The 11,500-nt window shown below is 51.8% G+C and overlaps 1 long non-coding RNA gene across 1 annotated transcript; it reads left to right on the top strand.

Moving 5' to 3' along the window:
• The first annotated feature begins 31 nt into the window (after positions 1 to 31).
• LOC309651947 lies at positions 32 to 3,684 on the top strand. The gene is made up of 4 exons (XR_014258466.1): positions 32 to 323; positions 3,137 to 3,173; positions 3,323 to 3,500; positions 3,593 to 3,684. It is a non-coding gene; the product is annotated as an uncharacterized lncRNA (long non-coding RNA).
• Positions 3,685 to 11,500: the final 7,816 nt, after the last annotated feature.

Here is an 11,500-nt window from a genome sequence, read left to right as displayed (position 1 = left end):
ACGGGGGGGGCGTAGGCGGCGAGACGACAGGTAGAGCGGAGAGCCAATGGAGAGCCGTGCACGCGTGACGCAGACGGTGAAGCGAGTGCAGGGGAAGCACGCAGCCAATGGGGATACCCGAGAGTGGGCGGTGTAAGAGGCGGGATGATCGGGGAATCAATGGGGACGCGTGAATGGGGGGGGGGTGCGGGGTCCGGGATGAAGAGAGCAGAAGTAGGACAGCTAATGGGGAAGTGTGAGCGGGAGCGGCGTGGGAGCGGCGGGGAAAACGGAATGGCTACAGGCGATGGGGGCAGCAGGGAGCGAACGGACAGGCCGGAAAAGTAGGAGATCCGTGGGTTGCGTAGGTAGTGGGACGGAAGGTAGAGACAGCAAACAGCCAATGGGGAGCCGCGCGCAGGTGACGTAGAGGAGGGATGACGATAATGGCTGCAGCGAGCCAATGGGGAGTCTTGTGAGTGTGCACTACACCTTCAAGGGGCGGTGCCAGGGAAGAACTAGCCAATACGGAGACTGGTGACCAAGAGGTGACCAAGAGGCGGTATGTGAGCGGCCTCGGAGGCGGGACTGGAGGGGAAGAGCCAATGGAGTGGGTGATGAAGGCGAGAGAGCGAGGAAGAGAGGTAGCAGATAGCCAATGGGGGAGTCAGAGTGAAGGCAGTTGAGACCTCAAGGGGCAGTGCAAGAACGGGATGAACCAATGCCGAAGCTAGAAAGTGTAGCGGGACAGAAGGACCCGGAGGTGGGACAGGAAAGAGCAGAGCCAACGGGGATGTTGTAGCTGCTGTGAAGGAGGGGATGAACAGCCAATAAGGAGGCTAGAGGACAGGAAGGTTCGTAGGCCGTCTGAGCTGTAGAGTGGTCGGGCCTCTGAACCGTAGAGTGCAGGCAGCCCTTAGAAAGAGTATGCCTCTCTTGGATGGATTTACCTTCTCCTTAACCCTCCGTGACTCCCTATTGCCCCAGGGCTATGAATGCCCAGAGCCCCTGAAGACCTAGACTGTATCCTAGTGTGAGATCTGAGAAAGCAAAACGGACTCTCCTGTCGCAGTTAGTGGGTCTGCCCTACCCAGCTCCGAGCCTTTGCTTGAGCGGTGCCACTAGCCAAGAATGCCCCTGATTATCATCCTCAGTGTTCTCCAGGACTTGGCACCATTGTTGAATGAATGGCCAAATGAAAGATTGAGCTTTTGGGGAAGATTAGCTTTTTCTAACTCCAGCTCAGAAAACACTGAGCGTGACTATGCAGCCAGGAGTTGGTCGGGCATGCTGGCAGATATTGACTAACGTAATCACAAATCAAAGCTCTGTCTTTCTTGCGGGACTCAAGCTCCACACCCCACAGTGGCCTCACCTCCCTTCTTTCTGTCCCCGGTCTCTGCTCCTACTGTTCCCTCTCCCAGGAGTGCTGCTCCTTCTTCCTCATCTAGTGAACTCCTTTCATTCCCCTTTCACTCTTCCTTTGAGATCCCGCCTTCCGTGGGAACAGAATTGTAGCTTGTGTCCAGTGAACATGGCCATTCATACATTCCCCCTCCATCCTGGGAGGATTTTCTGAACACCTACTGTATGCAAGGTTCTGACTCACAGCATCCCTAGGAAGGAGGCAGTTCCCCCGGCGGGCTCCCCTCCTCAGGTCTCAGTGTCCAGGATGGGGTTATGGGCCAGGAACCATTCAGTATGTTTAGTTGCAAATAACAGGGAAAACCCCACAAAATAATATGGGCTTAAACAAGATAGAACTTTTTTTTCCTCACCTAAAAGTTCAAGCTCTTAAGTAGTCCAGGGACTCCTTCCTGCCCACAGAGTTAGGGTGTTGTCTGTGTCCTGGTCTGGCCCCAAGACTCTCATCCTTCAGCAAATCCTGTCAGCTCTCCATTCAATATATTTCCCGAATATACCCTCTCCCCACCCCCTCCACTGCCAGCGCCATCATCAGTCACCTGGACCATTGCAGTAGCCTCCCTCTCACTGATCCCTCTGCTTCCATCCTCACTCCTAAAGTACATTCTACACTCAGCAATCAGAGGGATCCTGTTAAGTCCTAAGACAGTTCACATCTCTCCTCTACTCACAACCCTCCCATGGCCTCCTACTCACTCAGAGTAAAAGCCAAAGTCCTTACCATGGGCTACAAGGTCCTGCATGGTTTAACGCCCCACCTAGTCCCCTCTCTTACCTCACCTCCTACCCCTCTTCCTCTCACTCACACCATTCTAACCACACTCTTACCTCCTTAGTAGACCTTGAGCAAATCGGGCACACTCCCACCTCAGAACCTTTGCGCTGGCTGTTTCCTCTGGAATTACTCAGATATCTACATGGCTCCCTCCCTCACCTCCTTCAAGTCTTTGTCAAAGGCCCACTTCTCTGGGGACTTTCACCAACCTCTCTATTTAATCCTGTCCACTCTCCCCCAGAAGCCTCCCATGTGAGAGGATATAGTCCAGTGCAGAGAGGAGGTGGGGACCTCTGCCCCTCTCTGCCCACCTGACCCCTCGGCCCTCATTCTGCAATCAGCAGCAGCAGCATCACCCCTCACTCAGCTTTCCTCCTTCTTTCCTGGCACTCCTCTCATGGAGCAAGTGACAGTAAGGGAGAGGTGGTTTGGGGAGGATGTAGCCCACACCTCAGACCCTGAAAGAGAAAACCAGCCCCCTCTCTCAGGAGGGAACAGGTCCTGAGGCAGGGAATGGGGCCTCGGCTTCTAGAACTGACCTGGTTTATAGTTACATGGGACATGTAGGGAATGTTCAGAACCAAGTCCACAGGGAGCAAGGGGTCATTAATTAACCTTGGGGCCATCCCTAAAGTTGGACTCCCTCCTGATGAGTGCACTCCTCACCCCCTCTCTTGCTCCCCACCACATGCTGTATCTTTTAAGCCCCTGCTGTATGCAGGGTCCCTGCAGGCCTTCAACCTGAGACCTCACCCCACTTGGTACCTCCCCTGCCTGCCCGGCACACACAGGCCATCTTTGGGTCTCAGACGTGTCCCACCAACTCAGAAGCCTCAACCAGTGAAAGTTTTGTTTTGAACTAATGGGAGGGAGGGTTGGGTTCTTTTTTTTTTTATTGTTGTTGGCTGATTTTTTTTTTCTATTCACCTTTTTTTTTTTTTTCTTGTCTTCACAAAGCCAGGCCACCAGCCCCCCTCTGGGCTTTTCCAGAAAGGTGAGTCTGAGTTGAGGAAAGAGGCTCTCCTTCTTTTGAGGATTCGGGAGATGGGGGGAGGAAAAGAAGGAAAGGGGTAAAGGGGTGGGTCTTGGCCAGTAGGTTTATACCATGTGAATAAAAATCTGTTTCCAATTTCTCTTTCCCAGGCCTGAAGCCAGTCTTGCAGACGGGTTGGAGTGGACGTTGGATGACAGAACTCTGGGTCATGCAGGGCACTGGAGAGTGAGAGCCAAGGGCAGGGAGTCTCAGCCACGGCCTGTCAGGAGAAGCCCCTGGGGGCTGGTCTCCCCTGTTGACCATTGGTTGGAGGGGGTGCCCGCTGAGGTGAGGAAATGCAGCCGCCAAGTCTTGGACAACCTGAAACCTTCAAGACCCCAGAAGAATCTCCAAATCTCAGAACCTCCCTGTCATTGCAGCCTAGAATTTAAAACCTGAGACCGTTGTGCTCAAGGAAACCTGGCGGTTTCAAAGCCCAGCACCAATGGAACGCAGGGCCCCTATCCTCCAGCTCTGTGATATTGGGCAAGTTGCCCGACTACTTCGTGCCTCCGTTTTCCCCATCTGTATAACGGCCATGATGACAAGATGGATCTCCAAGGGCTGTGGTGAGGATTGAACACAATAATTGTGAGAAGTGTTCGGCGCCGCATCTGGCACATGGGAAATCCGAGATAATTGTCAGCTACGGGGATGATGGTGGATATTTAGAATCCTAAATCCTTGGAAACTGGGACTTTTTGAAGTAGAAAATCGTAAAGGCTGAGGGCCTCAGAAGCATCAGGCCATGGTGTCCCTGACCATGAGAAGGTTGGGGTCCCAACGAGCCTCTCTCGGCTTTGTGAGGATGGATTCATTAATACTGGGGCCTGGTTGGGACCTTCCCCTCTGGGTCAGAGTTCTCAGGCCCTAAGATGTAATGAGGCAAGACTTTTCTCCCTTTTCTCACTCAGTGATGTTCAGTGGATTCTGGGAGCCAATGATTCTCAGACTCTTGGATTCTGTGAATTGTCGGGGGTAGAGAGGGACTCCCTGCTTTTTTCTCCATGAAGTAACTTCCATGCCTCTCACCCTCTGTGAGGAGATGGGTTGCAAGAGTATCCAGAGCTCCCCACCCCTGGGCAGTAAGACCGTGATGACCGTATCAATTCCACTTAAGGGGAAACTGAGGCCTGGACCAGAGCAAGGCCTCTGGAAACGCAGCCCTATTCCATTTCTTTCCCTGGTGTTTCCCATCCACACGTAGCATCTCAGTTCCTTTCTTCCTTTCCCCAGAGACCCTCAAATATCCCCTCACTCACAGAGTGGCATCTCTCCCTGCCTGGGATGTCCCTGTGATTTGAGTTCTTTTCCCTTTTTTTCTAACTCTACACACTTTTGTTTTAAAAACTGTGGTTTCTCATGAGCCCTGTTATCTCATTGATACCTCTCACCTCTGTAGTGAGGGGAAGAAATCATATTTTCAGATGACTCGTAAAGGGCAAAGAAAAAACCCAAAATTTCAAAATTTCCGTTTAAGTCTCATAATCAAGAAGAGGAGAAACAGAGCGAGCGAGTGAGAGAGAGAGCGAGAGAGAAAAAACTATGAGAACCCCCCCCACCCCGTGATTATCAGCGTACACACTCATCGAAAAAAAAAATTGGATTATTAGAAGAGAGAGGTCTGTGGCTTCCACACCGTGGTTTTTCTTCTCGGTATAAAAGCAAAGTTGTTTTTGATATGTGACAGTTTCCCACAAGCCAGGCTGATCCTTTTCTGTCAGTCCACTTCACCAAGGTGAGTGTCCCCGCTCTCCCCCACCAGATGCGGGTCCAGCGGAAGAGACGACAGTGAGGTAGGCACTGGGTTGGGGGGGTAGTCAGGGGCCCTCTGGGACCAGCAAGACGCACGCAGCAGCTCCTGTGGTCCTGGTCAGGTAAGGTATTTTTTACAGTAATAATAGTAATAACAAACGCCAGAAGACTGATAGATCAAGTACTTAATCAGTGCTGAGGCAGAGGCAAAGATAAATAAATGGATCGATGTGTGGACGGGTAGGATTTTTTAAATATATCAACTGCCAGTCTTTATGAATCTCAGAGCTTTGAACAACTTGAAACACTGTCCAGGTGTAACTGGAAATTTCAGCGACGTCTCTGGCATACCTTTGGCTCTTCTCTCTCGATATCTCCCGTCCCTCTCTGTCTCACTCTTTTCGTGTTTCTCTGCCCCTCTCTTTCTCTGTTTCCCTGGCACGCAGACTCTCCACCCCTCTGTCTTTCTCTGGCTCTGACCGTCTCCCCTGTCACTGTCTCCTCCATCTTGACCACACTCCATTTATCTCCTTTCCTCCGTCTCTCCCACCGCCTTTCCTGCTCACTCGTCTTGCCTTCCCCCTGCCTGCCTCTTCCCCCCTACCCCCAGCCTCCAGCACAGAGCTTTGTACAGTTGGCGCTTAATAACAGCATGTTGAGTAATGTCGAGGAGGACATTTACATTTTACAAGAATGAGCATCAATTCTGTTTGCCCCGATCGAAAGAGGATTGTGGGCTGTCAGATTGGGCTGAGCAATTAACTTGAACTTGCGCTTGCACCGCATGAGGAGACCCTCCAGGGGGGCACTTCATGCCATTGTCACCCATGGTTTAGCTGTGGGGTTCTACCCTCAGGACCTGGTGTTGCAGGGCGGAGGGCCAGGATCCATGTCCAGGAACAGAGCAGGCCATTCAGGTCTGGGGTGACCTCGTCTCTGCAGGCTTAGCAAGTGCTCACTGAGTGTTAACTGTTAGTATTTTTTAACCAAATTAGAATCATGCTATCTAGCTATCTATTGCTTTTTCTGCTTTATTCAATGAATAGGAGCATTTTGGTAGGTCACTGAAAAATGTTTCAACGTATGATCTTTCATAACTGTTCAGACTGTCCTCACATTGGTATGAACCACGACTGGTTCGACCAAGTGCTGATTTTTGGACATTCGGGTTGTTTCTAGCTTTTTCGCATAATCATCCCTGATTAGTTCCTCGGATTCCTACAAATCGAGTGGCTAGGGCAAAGCGTTTGTGCATTTTTAAGGTTTCTGACCCTCTCTGCAAATTGTTCTTCCAAAAGGTTGTCCTGTTTTATGTTCCCTCTACTCAAGCTAACCGTGGGTGGGTATTATCATTTTTTAATCCTTTCTCAACATAACAGGTAAGAAAAATATTACCATGTTGTTGAAATTTGCATCTTTTGATAAATTATACTGTTTGTTGACCATATGTGCTTTTTTTTTTTTTTCAGTTGTCTGGTCAAGTCCTTAGTCCTAATAGGGTGTTCATCTTTTTTATTGATTGATTTGTCACAGCTCTTTATATAAAAGGATATTAACCTTCCATCAGCCATACATATATAGCAAATATTTTCTCTCAGTTCATCATTTACTGAAGTTGTTTTTCTATTTGTTTATGCTGTTTTGTGATGCTTATGATGTTTTTATATTGTCAGCAAGGTTAGTCTTTTCTTCTGTGGTTACTGTCTCTGGTTTTGTGCTTAGAAAGTCCTTTCCCACTTGAAAATGAGATAAATGTTCACCTGTGTTGGCTTCTATTCTCTTTTATGGCTTCATTTTTTCCACTTACTGTAGAGGTTAAGAGTGTGGGTACTGGAGCCAGACTGTCTGGGACAAACCCAGCCTCAGCTCAAGCAATTCGTGTGATTTTTAGCCAGGCATTTAACCTCTCGATACCTCCATTTCCTCATAGGTACTGTGATGGTTATAATAGTACCGACCTCAAAGGGTGGTTGTAAGGATTAAATTTCTCAACCTTGTTAAATGCTTAGCCTAGGGCCTGGTATACGATAAACCCAAGATCCATATAAGATTATTATTTATATCTTTAATGGATCTGGAATTTATTTTAGGGTACATGATGAGGGTGACATTTCAAACTGGGCAGGAAGGGGTTGGTGGAAAAATGGACTGGTTAGTCATTAGCTTTATTTTCCCCTTAATTATCCCAGAACCATTTGTTAAACAATCTATTCTCCAGCGTCCCCTGGTTTGAAATGCCGCGTTCATCACAAACTCCATTCCCTCTAGACATTGGTCTGTATTTGAGCTTTTCCATTCTGTTCTGTTCCTCAGTGTCTGTTCCGGTGCCAGGGCCACACCGCTTTGCTGATTGTTGCTCTGCAATACAATATAGCACCTGGCCGAAGGCCCTGGAATCTTGCCCTTTGGTATTCCTCGTTATTTTGGAATAACGAAGGGTCAGCTCCTCCAGCCAGAGACCAACAACTGTTCTTATTTGGAGCATCTCTTTCTCTCAGTCTCTCTCTCTCTCGCTCTCTTTTTCTCTCTCTCCGTCTCTTTGTCTCTCCCCATCTCCCTGTGTTGTTTCTGTCTCTCTTGTTCTCTCTCTCTTTGACTTTCTGCTCCTATGGGTTCCTTGCCCCTCCTCACTGTCTCTCCTTCTCTCGGTGTCTCTCACTATCTCTCTTGTTCTCTTTGTTTCTCTCTGTGTGTGTCTATCTCTGTCCCACCTCATGTCTCTCCCATCTCTCTCTGTAGCTCTTCTTCTCTGTGTCTCTCTGTTTGCCTATGTCTGTTTGTCTATCTCTGTTTCTGTCTCTCAGCCAGTCCCCTGGGTAGAACGGCAGTTATCGAATCAAAGCCCTGCAGACACCTAACAGCTCACTCAGACACAGAGCACAAGGCCCCTGGCCCTCATCCGCTCCATACCTCTCCCCTTCCCAGCGTACAGAGGGGCAAATTGAGGCCGGGAGATGGGCGGGAGGGCCTCTCTGAAGGCCTCACAGAGATGCAGTGGTAGAGTTGAGACCCAAGCTCAGATCTCAGGACTCTCAGTGGGGCCCTGGCTCTGTCTCTCTCCCCCACCGTGGGCCTCAGTTTACCCCTCAGCACCCATGACAGGGGCAGGGGGACCCTGGGCTGTCTCCCAGCTGCTGCCGTTCCCCCTTCTGCCCTCTCACAAGTTGGACCCTCATGGTCACAGTGTGGGGCTAGCCTCACAAGAGCTTGGCTGGGTGGGGTCCCAGGGCCCCATGGGTCAGGAGGCCTCATGGCCAGAGGGTGGTGATACTAGAGGGACATAAGTCAGTCGGTCTATCTGTGGGTCTGGCTGTGGACAGAGCTCAGCCGTGTCCCCAGAGTTGGCACAGGTCCCTGGGATCCTCTATCCCACGGCTCCTCCAGAGAGCCTGGTGGTAGACTCTACCGGCAAAGGCCAGGGCTCTGCCTGCTCCCACCATGAGGTCCTGGCTGAAGGTCTGCCAGCCTCAATGTCCCCTTCCTTCCCTCCCCATCTCTGGCAGAATGGCTGTGAGTCTGGGAGCACTGTCCCAGAATGGACAGGGAGATGGAGGCCCTGCAGGGGTCCATCTACTGATCACCAACATTTTGTTAAGCATTTCATGTGTGTTAACTTTGGAAGATGGGTACAATTATTGTCCCGTTTTACGTATGAGCCTGAGGAGAGTTACAGCTAGTTCGTGTCAGAGCCTGGCCCCAGGCTGAGGGAAGCAGAGGGGACGATTCTGATCCTCCTACCTTCACAGAACTTAGGAGGGAGGCTGAGGGGAGGCTTGCTGCAATTCCAGGCCTGGCAGGCGGGAGGCACTATGAACTTTGGGAAGTTCCAGTGAGTTTGGACACCAGGGACATAGGCCTTCACCTACTGAGAAGTTGGACCCATGGACCCCACAGAGTCTGTGGGATCCTTTGAATCTAAGAAATGATGTTCTACGATTCTGAGGTTCTAGCATAGTACCATTTGAAGACCCTGAGGGTCCCAGTCTCTGTGGGGTCTGCATGGCACTCCCCAAGCATCAAACCTTGGGCCTCTCCATGGCCCAAAAAGGGCCGTGTCTACAGGGCCCGGGGCTTGTCATGGTGGCCAGATGGACGTCACTCACCACATCCGCCAGCACCCACATCACCCCACCTGGGCCAGGCCGGCCGCAGGACGGGACGGCCAATTCTCGGAACGAAACCCGTGGGGTAGGGTACCTGCCCCCTTCTCTTCCTCCTTGGTGCCGATGAAGCCCAGCGCATCCGGCCGCCATGACGTCAATGGCGGAAATATCTGGGGAAGTCGGGGGCTGTGACAACAGGGCCCAGATGCAGACCCCGATACGAAAACACAAACTGTGTCCCAGAAACATCCTCCATGTGGCTTCTGAGAAATAGTCAGAAAAGGATGCCCCAACAGACAGTGCAGGAAGCCGGCTGCCCAGCCTGGCCCTCCAGGTACCCCACCACGAGACAGACCATACCCACGGCCCCTTTCTGAGAATGTATCTATGCTGCCCTGAGTCAGGTTGTTCCAGATATGTCTGAGGAGGCGATTTCTTATAGGCTCTGGCCAAGGGTCCAGGCAGTTTGAGAAGTGACCACAGGCTAGCCGTGTGGGCCAGGCCAGAGCGTTGGAAAACATCCACTCATTCACCAAAATCAGTATTGGTTCGCTCAGGTCTTCTGTGACAAAGTACCACAAACTAGGTGGCTTAAACAACAGAAATGTTTTGTTTCACAGTTCTGGAGGCCAGAAGTCCAAGATCAAGGTGTCAGCAGTGTTGGTTCCTTGTAGGGCTACGAGGGAGAAATCTGTTCTCTCTCCTAGCTTCGGATGGTTTGCTGGCACTCTGACATTCCTTGGCTTATACAAGCAACACCCTGATCTCCGCCTGCCTTCATGCACTCATTCATTCACTCACCTCTTCAGGGTCATCGACACTCTCTCTGGCCCTTGTTCTGAGCCTCCGTAGACCCAGGCTCCTGATTCTCACGCAGTAAAGTTCTAAGGCCCCGAGAGACTAAGGGTTTAAATACCTGGATTCACACCCCCACCTCCCTCAGCACCATAACTCTGGCAACCCCCATGAGCTGACAGAAAAGAAAGGAAGGAGCAACTGCCCCCTCAGAGCCCTTCTTCTACTCCCCAGGGCTGCTCTCGGCAGCTGTGTGCCCAACCCAGTGCTATGGGGCGGGGTGGGGAGACACACACATACACACACACACTTTCCGGAGAAAGAAGTAGAGATCTCAAGTCACCATGGGGCCGTGGGACACTGTACCTGGTTGTCCCCTTCAGTAAAATGGAAGTTGGGCTTGGCAGTCCCCTCCAGCTCTGGCTTCCTCTCAGATTGGGACTATAGGATTCTGAGAAACCGAGGCCCTGCCCATCAGGGAGTGTAAGGTTCTGGAGCCATTCTGGAGGACTTTCTGGATAGGGCTTGGGTAGGGGAAGAGGAGGAGGAGCGGGCATTCCAGGCAAGTTGAATAGCATGAGCAAAGGCTTGGAGGCAGGCCTGGAGAGCAGAGATTGGGGTGAACTCTGGTGGGAGCCGAGTCGAGGAGCTCGCACAGGCCCTGGCTCAAGAGAGCCTGTCTCTCCTCCTCTCTGGCACCTGCCCTGCCAGCTCCATGCAGGGTGGGAGCCCAGAGATGATCTCAGATGGAGATGCCCATCTAAGCTCCAGACTCCTGTACTCAGCTTCCACTCGGCCTTGCCACTTGCATGTCTAACACCAGAGTCGTCATGTCCCTCCACACCTGGATCACCACCCCCAACCCTGCTCCCCCATCTCAGGTCATGTCAGCTCTGTCCTTCCAGCTGCTCAGCTAATACCCAGAAGTCACCTTGACCCTCCCTCTCTCACCCTCCACATCCAAGCTGCCAGCAAATTCTCCTGACTCCACCTTCGAAACATTAACTCAGAACCCACCCACTTCTCACCATCTCCACTGCCATCATCCTGGTCTGGACTATTGCAGTAGCCTCCTCACTAGTCCCCCTACTTCTGCCCTCACCTTCCTAGAGTCTGCCCCCCTCACAGCAGCCAGAGGGATCTTTTGAGTCCATGCCCCCCTTTCACTCCCAGATATGCCCGTCACTGGGGTAACAATGCTCCCAGGAGAAAATCAGAAAGCAGCCCCCGTGGGATCAGCAAAGGTTGTGTGGCCTATACTGGGTTCAGGGAGGACAGGAGGGCTGAGGCTTGAAGAGCACCACTCAGGTGCTGAGACCTATCCTGGCTGAGGCCCCGCAAACCACCCCGGATTCCCCACCACCCTCAGGGAGGACACCTCCCCACCAGGCCTGTGCCAGCGTGCACAGGCTCACTGTGCGCTGGGTCCAAGCACATGGGGTGTGCTTGGAGACACAGGCACGCCAGTGCTCCTGACACCGAGTATGTGTGTGCACACGTGCACACACGTGACCAGAGCTGGGGCCCCTTTGGGACACACCCCAGCCAATGCCTGCTCTGACCAGAGGGGGTGTCCACATGGTTCAGATGGTTGAGCATTTCACACACACGCCAGCACATTTGTAACTCCTTCCC

The sequence above is a fragment of the Balaenoptera physalus genome, assembly GCF_965194825.1.
Source record: "Balaenoptera physalus genome assembly, chromosome: X".
NCBI classification, from domain to species: domain Eukaryota; kingdom Metazoa; phylum Chordata; class Mammalia; order Artiodactyla; family Balaenopteridae; genus Balaenoptera; species Balaenoptera physalus.
This window is presented reverse-complemented; position numbering and strand designations above follow the sequence as displayed.